Source organism: Grampus griseus (genome assembly GCF_964374135.1).
Source record: "Grampus griseus genome assembly, chromosome: Y".
Lineage (NCBI taxonomy): Eukaryota > Metazoa > Chordata > Mammalia > Artiodactyla > Delphinidae > Grampus > Grampus griseus.
Window position 1 is genome coordinate 2907436 of NC_139016.1, and position 24658 is coordinate 2932093.

Here is a 24658-nt window from a genome sequence, read left to right on the forward strand (position 1 = left end):
TTGTAATATTGTAAAACATGTGGCTTTCAAATGATTCCCCTTACTGGAAGACAAGCTCCATAAGAAACAGGAATAAATCTGTCCTGTTCATTGTGGATTCCTGGCGGCTAGAACAAAGATGGTCCCACAGCTCTTGTTTTCCGAGTTAAGATAAAAAGACGGACTGATCACAAAATGTCCATAATGGTTGAAATTTCAACCACTTCTATAAACCTCTGTCCTCTTTGATTTCCCAACCTAAACCTTCCACTCAGTTTTTGAATTTCTCCAAGTTTGTGATGATTCCCAAGGTGCTATCCAGCCAATATGCCAGACTCCCCCGGACATCAGGGGTAGACCAGGTGACCTAGTTTACAGCGAGTGGTTTCAGAGGTAAGTGGCTTGGTGGCAGGGAAACTGGACTCCGCCCCTTCCTGGGTGTCCTGGAGCAGGATAGGTGGTAGTTCTCTCCAATGGTCAGGGTGGCAGGCAGCCCATTGTTCACTTTGTAGAACCTCCCACACGTGGTTGGAGTTTGTTCCAGGCTGCGTGAGCCATCAAGATCGGACTCTCTGGCGATTCTCTGAACTTTCTATTATTGAGTAAGAAAATCCTTTCCTGCCTAAGGCGTTCAATGTGAATTCTATTCATTGCACCAAAAGGACCTGGATTGATTTCGTAGGGCTGCCACAGCAAAGCATCACAAACCAAGTGGCTTACGCCACAGCAACGTGTTCTCTTCCAGTTCTGGAACCAGAGATCTGAGATGAAGCTATGCCAGCAGGGCTGCCCTCCTTCTGAAGGCCACACAGGGGAGGGTCTGTTGTAGGTCTCTCTCCTAGGTTCTGGTAGTGGTTCCTGAGTCTATGGCAGTATTAGTCCAATCATCACATTGGTTCCTCCTGTGTCCATGTCCCCAGGCCCAAATATCCCCTTTTAATAAGGACAGCAGTCATACTGGATTAAGGTTCCACCCTACTCCACAATAACCATACCTCCAGTTTGCTAATTGTACCTTCAATGACCCTGTTTCCAAATAAGGTCACATTCCGAGCAACTAGGGGTTACAATCATGGGGGGAGGGACAATTCAACCTATGACAAAGGATGATGGACACAGGTATCAAGAAGGCTTGCGAGATGCACCCCAATGTTTGTAGCAGCACTGTTTACAAGAGCCAGGACATGGAAACAACCTAGATGTTCATCAACAGAGGAATGCATAAAGAAGATGTGGTGCATATATACAATGGAATATTACTCAGCCATAAAAAAGAACGAAATAATGCCATTTGCAGCAACATGGACGGACCTAGAGATGATCACACTAAGTGGAGTCAGACAGAGAAAGACAAATACCGTATGGTATCACTAATATGTGGAATCTAAAAAAATGATACTGGATTTTCTTGGTGGTGCAGTGGTTAAGAATACGCCTGCCAATGCAGGGGACGTGGGTTCAAGCCCTGGTCTGGGAAGATCCCACATGCCATGGAGCAACTAAGCCCATTCACCGCAACTACTGGGCCTGCGCTCTAGAGCCCACGAGCCACAACTACTGAGCCCATGTGCTGCAACTACAGAAGCCCACATGGTTTAGGGCTCGCATGCTGCAACTACTGAGCCCGCGTGCCGCAACTAATGAGCCCGCGTGCTGCAACTACTGAAGCCCGTGAGCCTAGAGCCCGTGCTCTGCAACAAGAGAAGCCACCGCAATGAGAAGCCTGCGCACCGCAATGGAGAGTAGAGCCCACTCGCTGCAACTAGAGAAACCCTGCGTGCAACAATGAAGACCCAACACAGCCAAATAACTAAATAAATAAAATAAAAAATTTAAAAATGACACAAATGAACTTATTTACAAAGCAGAAATAGACTCACAGACATCGAGAACAGACTTAGGGTTACCAAAGGGGAAGGTGGGGAGGGATAAATTCAAAGTGGGGGATTAATAGATGTACACGACCACGTAGAAAATAAACAAGGACCTACTACATAGCATAGGAAACTGTATTCAACATCTTGTAATAACCTATAATGGAAAACAATCGAAATAACTGAATCACTTTGCCGTGCACCTGAAACTAACACAATATCGTAAATCAACTATCCTTCAACTTTAAAAAGTTAAAAACTTTAAAAAAGTTTTTAATTAATTCTTTTTTTTTGCGGTACGCAGGCCTCTCACTGTTGTGGCCTCTCCCGTTGCGGAGCACAGGCTCCGGACGCGCAGGCTCAGCGGCCATGGCTCACGGGCCCAGCCGCTCCGTGGCACGTGGGATCTTCCTGGACCGGGGCACGACCCCGCGTCCCCTGTATCGGCAGGCGGACTCTCAACCACTGCGCCACCAGGGAAGCCCCTAATTAATTAATTTTTTTAAATGTCTCGTAAAGACTGTTGTGGAGGTGCTGAGGGCAGGTCCAGGTACGCTCACGTCTTTGAGGAAGATTTCTCCCATCTTTACACAGGTTGATCCATTCGTTTTCAATGCTGCGATGGTCTAGCTGTCCACTCCTGCCATGAGTAATTCAGGCTCTCCCTGGTGGTTTTACAGACATACACCCGACATCACAGTACCTACAAAGCGTTCTTTTGGCCTAAGAGCCTGGCAACGAGAAGGTCATTGTGAAGACCTTCAGATGCATGGAAGATATTAGGAATAAGAAAATGACGCGTGCGCCGAATCTCTTACAGATGCCCGTAAATCAATGAACTCATGGGGTTGATTTTCAAGAGGATCCTCCAAAGATGATTTTTCTGGGCTAAATCCTCACATCCAGTGTCTATTGTTCCTGCCTCTTAGTGGCCTGCAGGGTGGGCCATGCAAATTTGGATACTCACAGAGTGGCTGGATATATGCATTTTGCGATGTCCCAGATTCCCGCTGTATGCACTCCTTCAGATGAATCTCCAGCCGTCTAAGCCTGAGCACGCACTGTACATTCCAAAAATAATGCATTATTAACTAAGCTGCCTAGCTGCCCACCTAATGAACAAGCTGAACAGCGAAACGAGGTCCATTTCAAATATATCACCTATGGCTCCAAGGACCAAGAGGAGAGCTTCGGTTTCTCCAACTGCCACGTGCATTCGAAAGAGTAACAGAAATTAGCTCCGTGCTGCAGTTTTGGAATGACACCCGGCTGTGTCTCCAATGAGAGCGATGTTTTCAGAGTAACTCATACGCGTCCTTCGTTTCTGTACAACGAGGGGGCATAAAGTCAAAACGTGAGGTCTGCTGGAAGCCTCTAAATGAAGCCAAACAAGAGACAGAAAGAGGAGGGAGGGAAATGAAGCGATTATGCGGGGAATCTTTTCATTTCTACTGCCAAGAGCTAAAGGTGGCAAGGAACGCGTTAGGAAGAAAAGGCACACGTGAGTGTTACAGGATTTCCTGGGCCTGGGCTCATAAAGAGTAGGCAGCAGCCCTACGACAACACTGGGCTTCACTGACTTCGCTTGGTTTTGCCATTTTTACGAAGTTGCCCTCTTCCTGCCCCCTTTAAAATGCTTAATTGTTGTGTGCACAGAAATGCCACAGGCGGGGTCATCGGAAGAGGGTACCATGAACGCGGGTCTGCACAATGATGTGGCGTTTCAGTGCTGGCTGATGTAGCAGAAAGGGGGGCAATGGCTTTCGAAACCAAGCTGGTTTCACCGTCTAGGACTTTATCACCGAGCAAAGGCTAGGAAGGAGTATGGCGACATGACGCCATTCCTGTCCGATATGGGAAGGCTGTTTTTGTTCTCCATAGAACGCTCTAACTCTGTTTCCAAAGCAGCGGCTTTATCTTCATGAACATCGTATGACCTTTTGGAGTCATTTCCCTAATTATAGGATAGAGTTTTGTCCCCACTCATGAATTCTTCAGTCACATTATAAATACTGTGGCCATAAACCCTTCGTGTTAAAATTATGGTCAATGATGATTTTTAACATTTTCTGGCAATTCTTGTAGAGTACTGACTTTTCTCCAACCAAGACAGAAACAATATGTCTCTAAACACTTTCACTGAGAGAGACTGTATTAGCACCATATTATGCTCTTCTCACAATTAGGACATCCAGGTGGCTATAACCCACAGTAATTATTTGTGCATAGAATTTCGAGAACATCTGGAAAGATGGGATTTTTAATGCCTTCCCATTTGTAAAAATAACACATTGCATAAATAATGTATAAAATAAAGATCAATATATTTTCATCATGGGGTCAACATAATCTATAAAATAACTACAAAACATATTTCATATTCAAAATATGGAACTTAAGAAAAAAAAATGTCATGAAGAACCTAGGGATAAGATGGGAATAAAGACTCAGACCTACTAGAGAATGGACTTGAGGATATGGGGAGGGGGAAGGGTAAGCTGTGACAAAGTGAGAAAGAGGCATGGACATATATACACTACCAAACGTAAAACAGATAGCTAGTGGGAAGCAGCCGCATAGCACAGGGAGATCAGCTCGGTGCTTTGTGACCACCTGCATGGGTGGGATAGGGAGGGTGGGAGGGAGGGAGACACAAGAGGGAAGAGATATGGGAACATATGTATATGTATAACTGATTCACTTTGTTATACAGCAGAAACTAACACACCATTGTAAAGCAATTATACTCCAATAAAGATGTTAAAAATAAAATAAACATTAAAAAAAATCACTGGGGATAGCTTTCCAGTCTATACAGTTGTTTTTAAAATTAAAAAATGTGGTAGGGCACTGGGAAGTAACTATTTGTGATGGAGAAACTGTAGGGTGGTCCACAGGACCCACCTCCTGGTGGTCACACTGTCCCCTTGTGTGTGAGTGAGAACGATGCCTTGGTCTAGCCAATGGAATATAACTGACGTGGTGAGGTCACCTCCCTTGATCAGGTCACCTTCTATGGCAATTGTGATGGATATGCCTTTTGTGATGATGCTTCTTTATATAAGACTTCACTCTGGACCCTCCTCTCTTTGAAGAAGCAAGGTCCTATATTCTGAATTCTGATAACAACCTAAGTGAGCTTGGATGCCAACTCCTCCCATCTTACAACTACAAGGACATGTATTCTGACAGCAGCCTAGGTGAGCTTGGACGTGGGCCCATCCCCAGCCAAGCTTTCAGATGAGAACGCCTCAGTCTCACAACTACAAGGATATGAATTCTGACAGCAGCCTAGGTGAGCTTGGACGTGGGCCCATCCCCAACCAAGCTTTCAGATGAGAATGCCCCAGTGTTACAACTACAAGGATATGAATTCTGACAACAGCCTAGGTGAGCTTGGGCACGGGTCCAACCCTAGCCAAGCTTTCAGATGAGAATGCAATCCTGGCACTAACCTTCACTGCAGCCTTGCAGAGAACTCAGCTGTGCTGTGTCTGGACTCCTGACCCACAGAAGCTGTAAACTGACAAATGGGTGTTACTTTTCATCGCTGGACGTGTGGTAATTTCTTACGCAAATTAAAAACCCATACTTTTGGTCTAAGATGTTCTCAGTGACAACGGACTTACTGTGACAGTAGGAATCACAAGGACATAGTTGACCTTTTGTTCTACGAATTTAATTTCATCACATAATTTAATCTTTTTAGTAAGTAATGTGTTTACTTATTTCTTGACAACACCATACTATTAGAACTGCTAATAAATATATATATATATATATATATATATATATATATATATATCTTTATGGAAGTTTCAGTTTCATCTACTCATTCCTCAGTTTCAAATTTTCCTTGGGTATGACTGCACCTCACTTGTCCTCACAAATTTTACAACAGCTTGTCAATTTCTACCAGAAAGATGGGTACTTTCTTTGGGATCATATTGAATTTAGCTTCATGAACATCTTGCATTTTTAACAGTATGGAGTTTTCCCATCTATATGTATTCATACTTCATCTATTTTTGTTCTACAAATTATTATTATGATTATTTGTTTTTTGCGGTACGCGGGCCTCTCACTTTTGTGGCCTCTCCCGTTGCGGAGCACAGGCTCCGGACGCGCAGGCTCAACGGCCATGGCTCACGGGCCCAGCCGCTCTGCGGCATGTGGGATCTTCCCGGACCGGGGCACGAACCCGTGTCCCCTGCATCGGCAGGCGGACTCTCAACCACTGCGCCACCAGGGAAGCCCTGTTCTACAAGTTTTAAACAGTATTTTGATCTTTCTCTCCAGAGATCTTGCATGTACTGGATATAATCTTAGCTGATTAAGAAAATATTTCCAACATTAAATGTTCAGACAAATAAAAACTGTGTAATTTTATGCTTCATGTCAATTTTTAAAATAAATCCCCCAAATTTCCCACTCCCTCTTTCCCCACCACATATTACCAATTTCCTAATGTTGATGTACATTCTTTGCATCTATATTTTTAAACATTTTACATTTAGGTATCTTACAGGAAATTTATTTGATTTCAAACTGGACACAAAATATATCCTCCTCTCCATATATTTACGTGTATTTTTGCTACTTATGTCTTAAAAATTTATTTTACTGAAGTCCAGTTCATTTACAATGTTGTGTTAATTTCTGCTGTAGAGCAAAGTGACTCAGTTATACATATATAGACACATTTTTTTCATATTCTTTTGCATTGTGGTTTATCACAGGATATTGAATAGAGTTCTCTCTGCTCTACAGTAGGACCTTGTTGTTAATTACTTATTATTTTCTTTTTTTTTTTTTCTTTTTGACTCAAACATATGCCTCTGAGATTTATCCTATTCGGCAAAGGTAAACCTAGTCTGCTGTTAATGGTGTATATTATTCCATTTTGTGAATAAACTGCAGTTTATTTACCCATTCCTCTCTACATTTAGGGGCATATTTTAGATTGCTTCCAATTTTTCACTGTTTCAAAACCAGAATGAAATGATCAACTTTGCTGTGAGAGACGACTCAAAAGATGGACGTTGTACTTCTAGGTGGATAATGCAGTGTGATGGTCAAAAGTGTGATCCTGCTGCTTCCTGGGAGAGCTGTAGGTCCAGGAAGAGCACCATGGGGCCATGAGAGGATCCATACATGTGGAGACATACGCACGCACGCCTAGAACCTTCCTCCTGGATAACTGTTCTTTTGGTACCACTTCACTGGATTGTCCTCCTGATTTCTAGACTAAATGAATTAGGAGAAATGGTCAAATATTTTAATTTTAGAGATAGTGTCCACCCTTTTGATTTCATGGATATTCACTGCATGACAAATATTTTCATTACTCAAACTTCTAAGTTCCTTCAGGCTATACATTCAATCTCTTTTTAAAAATAATTTATTTATTTATTTATTTTTTGGCTGCGTTGGGTCTTCGTTGCTGCGCACGGGCTCCCTCTAGTTGCGGCGAGCAGGGGCTACTCTTCACTGAGGTGTGCAGGCTTCTCAGTGCGGTGGCTTCTCTTGTTGTGGAGCACGGGCTCTAGGTGCACAGGCTTCAGCAGTTGTGGTACGTGGGCTCAGTAGTTAGTTGTGCCTCGTGGGCTTAGTTGCTCCGTGGCATGTGGGATCTTCCTGGACCAGGGCTCGAACCCATGTCCCCTGCACTGGCAGGAGGATTTCCAACCACTGCGCCATCAGGGAAGTCCTATTCAGCCTCATTTTGATGGCAATGAAATTGATGGTAATTTTCATATGAAATTTCCCCACCACCACAGTGTATATTAAGTTATTTTTCTGATGCAAATCATCTTTTGCACAAACACTAATGTCTACCATTTTACGAATTATAACGTTTTTCTTCATTATGCCTTTCTTTTTATAATAGTAAGAGAGGATTAACTACAACATTTGCTATCGTGATCACGCTGTGCACATGGGTTTTTGCCATTTTATGTGTTATAAAAATTTTTCTGCATTTATGCCTTTCTGTTTTATAATTCACTGTTAATAAAAGAGAAAATTAAATATTTCTGCAATGGAAATGGGAAATGAGGAAGGTTTTATTTTTAGTATGATTTCTATTCTTATCACCTGGACATTCAACAAAATGAATCATTTTGGTATTTCAGAGAACATTTTCAAAGAAACCAACTGGGAACCCACCAAATGGGTCAGCTGCCATTCTTTTCAGGCTTGGGCTTTTGCCAAAAAAAAAAAAAAATCTTTTTTTAATAAATAAATAGCGCAACAGCCTTTTAAATCATTAATCTCCGTGTCGGCTTTCAAGACATACAGGCTGTACGAGCAGTTGCCATGGCGTCATAGGATTTATGCTGCGCACATTGCCCTTGTGTATGCAGCCTCTCGTCTTGGTTGACACCACACACCTCAGCATTGCTCGTTGCCAAAATCTGCCCACAGCAGCCTCCACATGTGCACTGGCTGCAGGTCACAGGGGAGAACCCTTGTTCCTCCTGTAGCATCTCTAAGATGAAGCCAGTCCCCAGGGTCATAAGGATGAACAGCGGTTGGATGGAGATGTCTGAGGATTTTGTTTGCGCTGTGCTCCTTTGCTCTCCTTCTTCCTAAGAGTAACTCCTGTGTCCCTGATTTCACACAAGGAGCACGGCTCCCATTCCTTTCTGCACAGGTGGTATGTTCTGGTCTCCATTATTTGACAGCACTGGAACTTGTGACCAACTTTGCTTTCTTTTAGAAACAGACTCCCCAGAATCCCTCTTACTGAAGCTGAGTGAGACATGTTCTGTACATTATCCATGGGACATTTATTTTGGGGCTGAACTCAGACACCTTAATTTTTTTTTTTTTTTTTTGCCGGACGCGTGCCTCTCACTGCTGTGGTCTCTCCCGTTGCGGAGCACAGGCTCCGGACGCGCAGGCTCAGCGGCCATGGCTCACGGGCCCAGCCGCTCTGCGGCATGTGGGATCTTCCCAGACCGGGGCACGAACCCGTGTCCCCTGCATCAGCAGGCAGACTCTCAACCACTGCGCCACCAGGGAAGCCCCCAACTTAATTTTTTTTTACATGACTTATCTACCAGAACTCCAAAATTTAGAGCATGTAATTTATTTATCATTTAATGAAGTACCAGAGAAAATGAATTTCTTCTGAGAAAATGATATGTTTTCTTCATTGGACAATAAAAATTACATATTCCTACACAGTTCCATTTTTGCATTAGCTGCAACAGAACTAAAAAATCTAGATTCCATAACAAATTATTGCAGTGAAAGATTATTCTATATTCTGTAGTGCTTTTATGCTGATATTGTTTTAGTTATCCTCTTTTAAAACTATGGCTAATTGTATAAACCAAATCCCTTTGGATCTCTCTCTCTGTATGTAGAAATATATACTCGCTCTGTCTATCTCCTGTGTTTCTCTCTCACACTATCTAAATATATATAGATATATATAATACTCATATATATCATCCTCTGAGTATATATATTATACACGCACATATATGTATTTTATATATAATATAAAAATTTCTCTGTGAGAGAGACAGGCAGATTTCTAATATATATACATATACATATATTTATAGTATAAGTCAACACACACGTACAAATATAAATCAATGCACACATGCATATATAAATATATATACACACACGTATATTTTCAATGTGTGTGTAGGTAAAAATAGATGTGTGCATGTTACTTGCTACAGTTTTTGTTAAATTCAGTTGTGTTTTTTTTTTTTTTTTGCAGTACATGGGCCTCTCACTGTTGTGGCCTCTCCCGTTGCGGAGCACAGACTCCGGACGCGCAGGCTCAGCGGCCATGGCTCACGGGCCCAGCCGCTCCGCGGCATGTGGGATCTTCCCGGACGGGGGCACGAACCTGCGTCCCCTGCATCGGCAGGCGGACTCTCAACCACTGCGCCACCAGGGAAGCCCTGCTTTAGCTCTTTGATGTAAGTGATCGATACATATCGTGAAGCTGCTGTTGCTACACAGTGTCATCTGCAAAATAAACTTTGTAGTCTAACCCTTTTCTGACCATTATTCCTCCCCCTCACAAGAGCAGGATCCCTAATACTGGTTTCCTTACTTATTTTTGGAGAGGTTTTTTTGTTTGTTTGTTTTGTTTTTTCGACAATGCACCATTGCACCATTTGACAATTTCACCATTCTATAAGGAACTCTGCACTAGGGACTTCCCTGGTGGTGCAATGGTTAAGAATCCGCCATGGTCTGGGAAGATCCCACGTGTCGCGGAGCAACTAAGCTGGTGCGCCACAACTGCTGAGCCTGAGCTCTAGAGCTCACGAGCCACAACTACTGAAGCCCGCGCGCCTAGAGTCTGTGCTCCACAACAGGAGAAGCCACCACAATGAGAAGCCCGCGCACCACAGCAAAGAGTAGACCCAGCTGGCCGCGACTAGAGAAAGCCCGCACGCAGCAACAAAGACCCAGTGCAGCCAAAAGTAAATAAATAAATAAAGTTAAAAGGAAAAAAAAAGAAACTCTGCACTATAGGTCTAAAATAACAGTATTAGAAACTCCACATCTCAGTTGCTATCTCCCCATGGATTTAAGACACCCAGACTGGAACAGTGTCTTCCACAAAATGAGAGTAGGGAGGTACAGGGACTTTCTGGGGCTTAGCCTCTGATTATTGGTTTTCTAACTCGCCCCTCATTATTGTAAACCCTCCAAGGTTCCAGATAACTCCCCTTGTCTCCCAGGGTAAGTCCATACTGACAAGGGCTTTTCTAACTATGGGTGGCAGGCAGAAGCATACGCCAACTCCTTCTAGGAGACACTTCCAAAACAGCTTTTCCCTTTCGTCTGCTGGATTTTCCAAGCCCGTACAGCCTGTCCATTCTCTCACTGAGGTTAGAGAAAGTCTTCACCCGCATTGTACTTGGCTGAAACTGAGATCTTAATCCTTATCAGTACGGCAAGCCCCCCAAGGGTCAACACCTTGTGCTTCTACCAACTGCCCCATTTGGAGGCTGTGGGTTTCCACCCCCCATCTCTATCCATGAACACCAAGATTTCTGTCTCCCCAAACCTGTCAGGCATTCAAGTCACCTGGAGAGTTTGTGACATGTTCAGGTACATGCACATCATTCCTTGATATTCCAGTCCAGCAGGTGTGGAGTGCAGCTAGGGAACTGTATATTTAAAAGCTTCCAGGTGATCCTAATGGAAGTCATTGATAAACTGTCATTCTTCACTCACTCCAGAACTTTGCAAACCAACACTGACCAACCCACACTCAAAAATCACCATATTCTATTATCTTGTTGAACACATTCCTGGAAGTAGCAATCCATTTTTCATAGTTAACAGTATATCCAACTTATGGACTATTTCTCATGGTCTCTCACTGTTGCTTAAACCAAAAATTTCTTGGTACCTTCCACTTTTCGGTAAAGTTTTTATATCTTTAAAAGTACACTTGGGATGAAAATGATTCTCATAATCTCACACATGGGTTGAGCATAGAGAACGTTCTGGATATGCTTCTTAGGAAGCACAAGTATAATTTCTGAATATCCACAGTAACCCTAGCACCACTGTAACCCACTGATGCCTCATCGCTCCAAACTATACACTGGATTCCAATGCTGCCTTTGGTGTCATTTAGAAGGAGAGGTTATACATGCGAGTAAAATGAAATGAAATGGCATGACAATAGTTACCTCAGCAATGTTAACAGATTTCCCGCTATTTGGAACAAATGCTAGTGAGTGAAGTGGAAAAAGAGACCACCGACTCTTTTAGTCATAGTTTACAGATGAAAAGGACCACATTCAAGGTCAGAGCCACATGCCCCACCAATGGTGGGGTGAGAGGAGCTGATTTTCAGTTCACGGGGCATCTGGTCCACTAGACGGACATCATACCTGCGTCCAGGTATGATGCAGTAAGGTGGGAAATGGCAGTGTCTCATCTTCCCTCTGTCTGTTGAGTTTGGGATGCTGGAAACATCACATCCATCTTTTTGAAGAACTTCCACAGCAACACATGTGAGTCATATTTATCAACATATGGCAGAATGGTACAACGAACCACAGCCCCTCAAGAAGATAACCAGTATAGCTGCACAGAAGGAACTCTTGCTACATCATAGCACGTAGATGGGGCAATACTTGGCATGCAGAGATTCACAGAATTTACCTGAACACTTCCACAGAAATATTTATCCTGCTCCCTCCAAAGTCAAACACTGAGAAAATTAAAAATTACAGGCAAACAAATACTTTTTTTTTTTTTTTTTGCGGTACGCGGGCCTCTCACTGTTGTGGCCTCTCCCGTTGCGGAGCACAGGCTCTGGACGCGCAGGCTCAGCGGCCATGGCTCACGGGCCCAGCCGCTCCGCGGCATGTGGGATCCTCCCGGACCGGGGCACGAACCCGTGTCCCCTGCATCGGCAGGCGGACTCTCAACCACTGCGCCACCAGGGAAGCCCAAACAAATACTTTTTGATAGTCATACCTGAAAGCCAATGTGAAGCTAAAAGGTTATCACTTTTTCCCTCAATAATTAGAAACGGTCGATATTCTTTAGAGTAAAGGTGTGGTATCTGCAATTTCATCAGAACGCTAACAATGAATTTTCTGAGACAAGGAGTCCACGGCGTTTTTGCTATTTATATTTTAAAATTCTGTATGATGGCAAAAGACAGGAGGAAGGTCACTACAGACTGTGAATTTGTTTCAGTAAGCATAATTAAAGCTGATGGAAGTCTGCGGCACATGTTTCTTTTTAATAATGGGACCAATTAGCCCGATATTAAATTCTTCATCATTCCTCTGAAGAATAATTAGAGATGAAACATCATAACATAAACAAGATATTTGTTCTGACCAATATTGAGACTGTTGTATTTTAACATCATGCCCTGTTCCACTTCATGGACATAGAGCCTGAATAACGCCAAATTAAAGGATTTTAGTCAAATCACATTTCCACACTACACAGATTCCAAGAAAACAGTTTCCTTGAATGACCTCTGAACATCCAGATTTCTGAAAATATCTTTCATCTCCATAGCTTAAAACAGCTGTTTTAAAACATTCTTTAAGGAACCCAATCATAATTCTGCTAATAATTACCTTGTTGCATTAGCTACCTTGATGGCAAACCCTTCGAGAATCAGAGTGAAAAAAATCTTCTGAATTGCTTTTATTTACCTAAGCATACATTTGCATAAGTTATTTCCCTATAGCATTTACATGCATATATATTATGCATATATGCATATAAATATATTTTTTACCCTCATCTACCTTGTAATAGCAATATAATTAGGTTAACTATTTCTAATGGTTACCTGGGATTCCATTAAGACGTTGAATTGTACATAAGTATTGTGATGTTTTCCTGGGAAACTGCACATTGGGTTTCTTTCTGTTTGCAATTCATATTAGTGTTTAATCATCTCTTTTCCTAAACTCATAATGACGTTTCAAAAGAAGTTTGTTTTACCTACGTCTATCTAAAAATTTCTTTTAGAGAAATTTTCTTGTAGATATAAGATATATAATCTCATATTCTGCAATTTTATATCTCAATAATTGTATGTTGGCAAATAATTATTGCTTTAAACAGCTTGATTCAGTCTGTTCCTGCTGCTATAAAAGAAAACCACAGACTGGGTGACTTATAGACAACAGATATTTATTCTTCACAGTTCTGGAGGCTGAAAGTACAAGATCAAAGTGCTGGCAGATTCACTGTCCGATGAGGGGGTGCCCTTCCTGGTTCATAGAGGGTGACTTCTCACCGTGTCCTCACCTGCAGAAGAGGGGAGGGAGCTCTTGGGGGCCTCTGTTATAAGGGCACTAATCCCGTTAATAAGAGCTCCACCCTCATGACCTGATCACCTCCCAACTGGCCCACCTCCGGGTACCGTCACTTTGGGGGTTAGGATTTTAACATGTATTTTGGGGAGACACAAACATTCAGTCCATAACACAGCTGGTTTTAAATATCCACATGAGGGAATGTAAACTGGTGCAGCCACTGTGGAGAACAGTATGGAGGTTCCTCAAAAAAGTAAACAGAGTCACCATATGACCCCTCAATCCCACTCCTGGGCATATATCCAGACAAAACTCTAATTCTAAAAGACACATGCACCCCAGTGTTCATTGCAGCACTATTTACAATAGCCAAGACATGGAAACGACCTAAGTGTCCATCGACAGAGGACTGGATAAAGAAGATGTGGTACATGTATACAATGGAATACTACTCAGTCATAAAAAAAGAATGAAATAACGTCATTTGCAGCCACATGGACGGACCTAGAGATTATCTTACTGAGTGAAGTAGGTCAGACAGAGAAAGACAAATACTGTATGATATCACTTACATGTGGAATCTAAAATGTGACACAAATGAACTTATCAACAAAATAGAAACAGACTCACAGACATAGAGAACACACTTGTGGTTGCCAAAGGGGAGGGAGGTGGAGGAGGAATGCAGTGGGAGTTTGGGATTAGCAGATTCAAACTATTGTATATAGAATGGATAAAAAACAAGGTCCTACTGTAGAGCACAGGGAACTATATTCAATATCCTGTGATAAACCACAATGGAAGATAACATGAAAAAGAATGTGTATATATATATATATATATATATATATATACACACACACACACACACACACGTGTAACTGAATCACTTTGCTGTACAGGAGAAATTAACACAATGTTGTAAATCAACTATACTTCAAAAATAAATTTTAAAACAATAAATAAATATACAGAGGATTATCCTTCATTTAGTTTTAAAAAGTGTCCACATAGTTTAAAAACTGGTGATGAAAAGCTTTGCCAAGCAGTTTTGTAGAGTAACTCGGAAGTTGTCTCTCAGATAGCTTCTCACTTCCTAGTTTTATTTCTACCAATCAAAAATAACAATTAAAGTACCTCACATAAAGGGACAGTGTCAGGATTACAAATAATAGAAATATAGTTGTCTGGCTTATTTAGGAACTAACAGGTAGTGATACTAGCTATTAATAAATTACAATGCCCAAGTAAATTAGGCAAAAAGCAAACCAAAAAAATGAGCTCTTAAAGGTTAATCTGTAAAGACAAATATTTGTAAAGCCCAAGAACATAGCTAACACAATCACAATTTTACTTTAGAGAAAAAAAATTCTACACTTTCAAGGGAAACACTTTTCTAGATTCTTTTAACCCGAAGGACTGTACAATAACTGTGAGACCCTCTGTTCAAGGGGGAACCTTCACCAGATTATTTTTATATGGAAAATTTCCCAAATAAGTCACAAGAACAGTTCAATCTCTATTCTATCAATGCCTATCTGCACTGAGAACAATACTGTGATTTCAATCAATGAGAACGTTTATAAAGACACTGAACTTGTGCTGAGTTACAATTATGAATGGACTTACAATGATGAACTGCTTTTTACTGCAAATCGTTTTGAGAAGCGGCAAAAGATTTTTGGTTGGTTTATTCTTCACCTGCCATCTTCCCAGGGGGGTTCCGTTCCTTGTACACTGGGATCAGGTGGGCTTGAGAAATCATAGATTCACTTTTGGTAACCATAAGTCTGTTTTCGATATCTGTAAGTGTGTTTCTGTTTTGTGAATAAGTTCATTTTTAAAACAATTAGATTCCACATATAAATAATATCATATCCCGTTTGTCTTTCTCTGTCTGACTTGGTTACCAAAGGGGAAACCTGGGGGGAAGGGATAAATGAGGAGTTTGAGATGAACATACACACGCTACTATATACAAGATAGATAACCAACAAGGACCTCCTGTAGAGCACAGGGCACTGTGTTCAATATTATGTAACAACCTAAACGGGAAAAGAATTTGAAAAAGAATAGATACATGTGTGTGTATAACTGAACCACTTTGCTGTACACCTGAAACTAACACAACATTGTAAATCAACTGTACTCCCATAAAACCAAAATTAAAAAAAAAAGAAATCAAAGATTTATAAAGATTCGATGTGTGGTTGACACTGATGATAGCCAATGTCCAAGGGGTCTTCTGGGGGCTCCAGGAGCAGCTGGTAGCTCAATGAATCCTCTCATGCGGCCAGCAAGTGTCTCTCTTCACGGTGCCCTCCTGTGCTCAGCGAACATCCACCTGTGCCCTTCTGGCGAGATCTCTGGACCTTGGGTGGCTTTGCCTCTCTCTGCTGCCTGGTAAGGTCAGCTGTTTTCCTCCTCCTGGTAGAAACGCTGTGCTGTTGCCAAGGCGACTGAGTGTGATGGGATGGATCACGGCAGCCTCCACTTCACATGGTCAGAACCTATAGAGAACTGGGTTTGCCTCACTCCTCTGGCAAAGCATGCCGCGGGTCTTTTCTGTTCTATTCAGTCCGCGTCTCCACAGAGTCTGGCTGACCTTTCCAATCTCCCTTGAATTGACTTTCTTTCTTAGGATTTTCAAACCCTCACAGCTTTCTGTCATTTGATACACTGGGTTTCCTGTTCGGACCAACACTGTGCTCTGGACACAGCTCCCACTCAGGGTCAGTCCTTTCTTGAAACGTATGGGTTAAGCCTGCATCTTTATTATATTTCAGTTTCATTCTACAATACTGGACTGTTCCCACTAAGGCAGTGTTAACTCTCATCATCATAAATTTGGGAGAAAAAAATGCAATCTTGTTTAACAACAACAGAAAAAGACTAAAAACACTATCCCTGTGGTTAAAACATAGGAGTGTAAGATAATTCTATCCGACTATGCTCTTTGGATTAGTATTACTGTTCAATTATTTTATCAAGCTTACTTAGAGCAGCTATTCTTTTAAAGTGTTAATTATTGTCAACCTGAAATGTATCTCTTGTTGTCGTCGGAGAAGATTCAGTACAGAACTTTAAAAAGTCATCTTAAAACGAAGAGTCAAGGGCTCATCCTGGTTTCCACGACTGAATCTGCATTAAACTGGCCAACCGTTCCGTGGATCTATGCCCCAATTATTGTATCCAAAACGACGATTGAGATTAAACAGCAGAGGCTCGGCAGTGAAACGATGCTGTGACCCTAGCTATTGCGTCTACGTGACATAAAGCAAACAATTTAACTCTTCTTTTTCCACCCACTTCCCATTAAATTGGCCAATTTTTGGATTAATAGGCTGGCTTGAGCATATACTGATTTCAAGGAGATGATATCCATGCTAATTAGGTGGCAGAGACCATGAAATTCTAGAGGCTGGGACTTGCAATCATAGCTTCTACCTGACGTAATTTTGCAGGGACCCCCTCCCTCACAGTGATATTTCATGGTAGTGTCTTTCAAGTCATATGCTCCTGAACTTAGATGACACAAGAGACACCAGACAGGACCGAATAGGTCGATCCAATGGAGACAGACCATCGCTGTTTTACATTGCTCTTGGTTAAGGATTGAAGAATTCCCGGGAAACTTATCTAACAATGATAGAGAAGTATCCCTCAGGGGAAAGCATGGAGTGGGGAGTGTACTGAATTGAAGGAGAGAAAAGCACGTTTTGAGATATAAAAATATCTGCAGTCTCTCCACATATGTATCTGGACATATACATATTATTATTATAAAAGACCTGTACGTGCCAGGGGAAATTTAGGTTAGAAAACATCTCTGTCAAGCGTGAGTGTCTGTCCCAAAATAAGCATCTGATTTAGGTCATGTGGTTAGAACTGTAGATGGAAAATTTTGCTGCACAAAGGGGTACGAGAAAACCAATGTTCACGATGCTTGCGTACCCCAAATGTCCTATGTGTGCACACCCGTGTGTGTGTGTGTCTGTGTGTGTGTGTGTGAGAGAGAGAGAGACAGAGAGAATGGAACGGAGAGGTTGAGAGAATGGAGGATTCTTTCGAAACCAAAATATACCAAAACACACTTTAACAAACATCGAATATTTTATACCCAGACCATTTATCTAAAATAGAACTATAAAGATTCAAAATCTATTTTTTTTTAATAAGTCAGGTCTGCTCTCCTGGGTGAGAAAATTGCAGTGGATTTTCCATTCTCACTCTATATGTAATTGTAATCCTTCTATATGCAGAAATGCAATAACCAAGCAAGAGATTTTCACAGACGTTAGGTGGTGATGTAGGTTTGCACCCATTTTGTCTTTTTTCCTTTCTTTGCTATGGAATGATTTAAATAGTGGCCCCAGGTCAAAGATCCCTGTGAATTGCAAAGAGTTTAAAGCACATGTGAATAAATTAAGGATCAAGTATCAGATAAAGGTCATCTTTTTTTTTTTTTTTTTCCCAGAACAATGTCACCCCTGATCCTCCAGCTGGGAAATAACTGTTCTACTTAAGAATGAAGGGTATTGGGAATATAGTAGTATTTGGATTATATCAGAACTAGGGTTTTACAGTGGAAGTTCCAAAGACGCACTTGACTCATCATTAATACTACTCACTGGATATGCGTGCGCGTCTGCAGGATGAAACAGGGAAAGAGCAATGATAATTAAATGATGTTTGCAAATGGCAAACTTTTAAAAATGTATATGTTCATGCTGTGCCGTTTTAAAATTTTAACAGTTTCAATAACATTGAAATGGCACATTTGCTGTCAACTTTCGCGTTGTGTCTGAAAGCATATCAAAGTGTATGCTTTGTGGCTTAGAAAATTCATTTGGCTCAAATGATGTACTGCTGATGTAAGGGGATGCTGCCAGGTCTTCCTCGGCCTTAGAGAGGAATTCCTAAACAATGTGAGACATGGTTATTTCTGGCTGCAGAATCTTTGGGGTCTATTCTCTGTGCCAGCTGCGCACAAACATTTTACTGCAGCCATTAAACACGGTATCTTATTCATAGGCAACTATGATCCAACCCAGACCTTTGCAGGGAAAGCGTCTATCACCGTAATGGTGGATCAAACTGAAAAACAAACAAAAATCCACCGGAAAACACAAACTTTACATAAGGCCTTTCGAGGAAATGTCTCCAAGATAAGATTTAATCTACAGTCTCCCCAAAGAATACCCGCAAAGGGGATGTTAGTGCCTTGTGGTTACACAACTCTTTATCTGCTCAGTTATACAATGAGGCGAATAAACAATGCCCAGGAACGCCTTGAACACTTACCAGTGCTAGAGAAACCCAGAAACAGAAGGATGGGTGGGTGTTCCCTGATTCTTACGGAGACCCCTTGCTGAAGGATCTCTCATTTTCAAAGACAGACCATGCATCAATACCTCCCTTCGTGTCTATTTAAGACCCACGTTTTCCTGGAAGGGCTGAGTTTGAACATCAGTTTCAAATTTAGGAAGGAATCCGTCCATACAGAGAGACCAGACCCAGGCAAGCTGGCTGTTTGCCACCTCGCTTTGCATCTTTTCCTCCAGAGCTTTGCCAACAAGCTCAGTGTGGATACCAGGCCAGCAAGAGGAGGTGGGGCAGGGCGCAGCTTCAGGCACTGGAGAGAGAACCCAGAACCCAGGATCTGCAGAGTCCCAGCTAACAGAGATGCCAGACCATCAGAGGTAGGAATACAAATCCTCATCATTACACGTCAGAGCTGTGTGATGACAAATCCAAAGACCTAGACCACAGACCATCTACACCCTCAGCTCCTGCAGAATCCTAACTTGGGCCCACCTCCGTGAGAGGGACCCCATCCTTGTCCATAAATGCAGTCGGGCAACTTCATTCACAGAAGCATCAAGTTCTTCCGACATCTCATGTCCAATACCTGTAGTCCATAGTTTCCGGGCAGAGAATAAGAACTCCGTGTATGGCAGCCAGTTTAGCATTTACCCTCTAGATGCAAAGCAGCATCTGCTCCCAGCTGTGACGACCAAAAATATCTCCTGGCGTTGCTAAATGTATCCTGCGGGGTGATACTGGCTCCAGGTGGAAATCACTCTCCAAGCCCTACTCCGGATTCACTGCAGTCTGATCATCAAGCCCTCACGATGGAATGCCCCCTGCAGTGCCGGGCTCCAGTTTCCATTCCCATGCTCCATAAATCAAGACCCTTGCAGAATCAGAGTCTACAGGCTTGGAGTCCCTACAACGCTAGGAAGTCTCAGACCCTACCAGGACCCTCTGTGAATGGTACTGGGTTGCCACTGCCTCATGTGTTCAGCCTCGGAGCCTACAAGGTTTCAGCACAGGAAGAGTGAGAAATTGAGAAACGCAGAGACCTGGATGGAAGACCCCTGATCTGCCACCTACCAGCCAAGACCAAGGACCCCAGGCCACACAGAGAGAAAACAGTGTAGAAACTTGGAAACTGAGCGCGCAGGGCGGAAATGCTGGGAGCGGGGTGGTGCTGGGAATGCAAGGTTGGGGACACAGTGCTATGGTGATCACGGGGTGGAGAAATCTGAGTTAGTACATTTCAGACTGATCTCACGCTCTCTGTGTATCGCTGGAGTCCTTGCTCCTGGCAGGGTATGTTGTGGAGGATTTCGCTTATACCTAGATTATAAATCAGGATACTTAGGGTATTTGCTTTAAAAGATAGTTATTTGTACTGTTCTAAACACCAGTTCGGTATTTTCGTGATTATAGACTGATCCAACCCAGTGGAAAACTTTTAAGCATCTCTTTAAACACTAAGGGATAAAGAATTCTCTCATAACCTCTCCGCATGTTTGTGAGAGACATTCTCCTGAAGACCCTTGAGAGAACACACTCTGTTCTCTCAAGCACCCCTGAATGCTTGGCAGGAAATAAATCCCCTCATTCTCATTCTGCGGGAGTAACCCTCCCTTGATGTGGAACCCTGCAGCATCTTGGGAGCCGCTGGGGAAATGAGGAACCACGTCGGCAGCCATGAAACCAGAAATGCCTGATAAACACCAGATGCGAGATGGGCTTGACTCATGCAAATGAACCTTTACTCATCTTAAAGGACGTCTTCGGGATTTTTAAGATGTTGATAGTAAAATTACCCTCCTCTGACTTACGTTTGCTGTACTGGTTCAGGAATTCTGAAAAAAGAATTTATTAGGCAATGTTGCTCCAGAAGAATGCAAAGTGTTTATTTTATTTTTGGTGTAAAACTTAATTAAGAAGACAGTAATTGTGTGTGTGCATCCTTCATATATAAAATAAAATTATTTATAATATCATTTCATGTATGGACATATATATGCATACTATATGTATATACTATAATATAGTATACTATAATTAATATAGTATGCAATATATAATATATATCAATATATCAATACATAGCACATATAACATAGTGTGTGTTTCAATATAAATAGTGTGCTATTATACTGTATACTTTATATAAAGTATACTATGTATACTACACATGTGTTATACGTATACACATGTATATATGCTGTACAGAATGTTGACAGTATACAGGTAGTAATTATATATCTATGTTTTTATTTATGTAATATTTAGAAGGGATCTTTTTTTTTTGTTTGTTGTGATGGTAACATGAGAGGTATAGACTAAGAGAGAGAGGCATTTGTCTTTCTTTTAGATGCAAGAATGTCTGGCTTTGGAGGTTTCTCATCCGTTTCACAGTGAACTGCTTTTGAGCATCGCAATGCAAGTCCTTGGCAATCACACCAAATTTCTGACTCTGAAAGCCCAAGAACAGCTTGGCACCAAGACAGCTCCTGTAGCATTAACAGAGCTGGGGTAGATATTCCATCATCCTTAGTCATGAAGAAATCAAGGTTATTGGATCCCAAAGCATGAGCAGCACGTGGTCTGTGAAAGCTCTACTTCGGTACCCGAAGCGCCCAGAGCCCTCAGAACAGGTTTGTGGGAGGAAAGAATAAATTACATGAATGAATGAAAGCAGTGTGGGTGTTCAGGGGACTTGTGTGGATTTCCTATAGGGGCACGGTACGTTTGGATACAGAAGCGAAGTCTAACCATGGGTGTTTTCCAAAACTCGCACGCATGAGTTTAGCAACGAGAGAGGCTGATGTAAACATGGCAAGTGTGGAAGCAATGTGATAGGGAAGGGGAAGGTTTTCCTTGCTTTGACGATGGATTAGAAAGGCAGTGGATGAATCCACCCGGACGATGGGAGGAAGGAGGGGGAAATCGGAAAGGTCTGTGAAGGAAGAGTCAAAGAGAAGTGGAGAGACTTCTTTCAAAGTCTTTAAAGACCTCCTTTAAAAGGCTCATGGCACTCGATGGACATGGCTTTGTGGTTCTTTGTAGAAGTCAAGATGGGACCTGGGATGGAAAATCCACTGGTTATGTTTCTGGCCCCAGCTCGATGGCCTTGGGTGAGCTCACTGGCTTTGCATGTGTGTGTGTGTGTGACTGTGTATCTTAGTGTATGTGTGTGCCTTTGTGTGAGTGTATATGTGAATGGGTGATGGTGTGTGTGTGTGTGTGTTGATGCATGTGAATGTGTGAATCTAAAATAAGGAATTCATCTTAATACCTGCCTCAGAGCGCTGCAGACACTATATCAGTTAATATGTTGAGAATATATCGCTTAATCCATGGATTTTACAAAGGGTGTCTGGCTCACGGCAAGTGTTTAAGAGTCGTCAACTCTTTTTCACAACCACTGTTAAGTGCTGTGCTGAAAGACCGAGTCGGATTCACCTGGATAGTCCCGAGCTTAGGCACCTGTCCGCACACGCTCACACAATGCATACGTAAAGGAACACACCCAGCGATGGCTTGGTTTCGGGGTTGCCGGGACAACGTTTAGATTTGAAACTAGAGCAGCATCACAGTTGCTAGGAGGAAACAGAGCCAGGCCAACGCTCTTGTCAGAACTGGAGGGATTTTCCATCAGATTGGCAGGACACAAAGTCAAACAGTCCGTGCCGGTGGCACAGCTGTCGGAGAGGAACCCCCTCGTGCTTTCTTGGCGAGAGGGGACAGGCTGGTGCCAGCCGTGTGGGACACAATGGGGAAGAACTGTCCAATCGACAGGGGCACTCGACCACTGGACCAGCCATCTTCCTGTGGTCACTGTACCCTCCAGACCCATGTGTACCTGTGTGAGGTGATGCGTTCAGGACACACTGCCTTGACACACAGCACCAGGGCATACTGAGGGGTTTAAGGTGACGGAATCTGAGCAACGGCAGGTGCAGGAAGGACCTTCCCCTGAAGCAGGTCGGGAAACCCTCGGGGGCACGTGCCGTCCATATACCCAGAGAAAAGGAGTATCCTCCTCTCGCAGATGGAGGGGCACCGAGAGGAACTGAATCATAAAGAACAGACCTGCTGTCTCTCCCAGTTTACTCCATGTGCCCCCAAACTGCTGTCCTGTCACGTGTATGCACAACTCTCCACTCTTCCTCAAGCCCAGTATAAACACGCTCGGGCCTACGGGGGGACCTAGAGGTGATCATACTGAGTGTAGGAAGTCACACAGAGAAAGACAAATACCATATGATATCACTTATGCGTGGAATCTAAAATACAGCACAAATGAACTTATCTACAAAACAACAACAGACTCACAGACACAGAAAGCAAACTTACGGTTAGCAAAGTGGGGGAAGGGGGAGGGATAAATTAGGAGTTTGGGATTAACAGATACACACTACTTTATATAAAATAGATAAACAACAAGGACCTACTGTATGTATAGCACAAGGATCTATATTCAATATCTTGTAATAACCTAGAAGGGAAAAGAATCTGAAAAAGAATATATATATATAACTGAATCACTTCGTTATACACCTGAAAGTAACACAATATTGTAAATGACCCCTAATTCAATTAAAAAAATGCTCAGGCGTAACTATTTCTTTGGGTCTTCATTTCCTTATGAAGTCTCTCCTGCGACATAAAACTTCTATTAAATAAATGTGTATGCTTTTCTTTTGTAAATTTGTCTTCTGTTACCGAGACACAGCTGAGAACCCAGGAGGGTACGAGGAAAAGGACATTTTTCCCCTCCTACAGAAGGGACGTATGTACGTGTTTATTTACGGACATGTTTTCTGTCGTGTCAAGAGACTGGAAACAACTTATGAGGATCAAGCTAACCAATGCTACTCTATGGAGGCATAAAAAAAAAAAAAGAAAAATCACCTTATGAAGGGATGTGAAAAGGCTCTCCAGATAAAAAATTACTTAGGGAATAAAAAAGTGCCGCTCTTCTAAATTTTGAACGAACAGGAGAAAAAATTCCCACATTTACATCTATTGTGTGCGTGTTTATTCTATTTGCATGCATATTTATTTTTGATTTTAAGTATAAAGAAACAATGGAACAATTTACAAAAATGTACAAGGTTCTCTAATGGGGTCAGCAAGGCTGGCTGTATGGGGCATACACAGAAGCTAAGCTTATCAATGTATATCCGTTTATACATTTGTTTTTAAATTTTGAAACATGTGAAAGTATCACCTACTAGAATTTTAAATGACAATGTATTTCATGGAGCTACCCAAGCTTAATGATTTTTCTTGGATGTTCATAATTTTAGACTTAAGAATTTAATTAAAAAGATAGGAAGAATTATTAAAAGGTAATGTTTACAATTTAGATATATGTAAGTACCATTGCCTGGAAATATTTCTGTGTGTGACGTTTCATTAATAGAGACTGTGGGAAATCAGCAAGGATTTCCATAGCTTATACTTCTCCAAATACCTTTATGTAACTATGAGACTGAAATCTGATAAATTATTTTTTAAAATTAATCTATGCAAGCAACATTTACCAAGCAGTTACTCTTATTAGGCTTTTCATGGATGAAATAATCATGTGTGGTGGTTCTTTAAAATTCACTCCCAAGGATGTCACTGAGTGAACGTTTCCTTATGTAATTAGAAAATGAGATTGACAAGAGATGGCCAATGGCTTCAATGAAGAAGAATTGCACG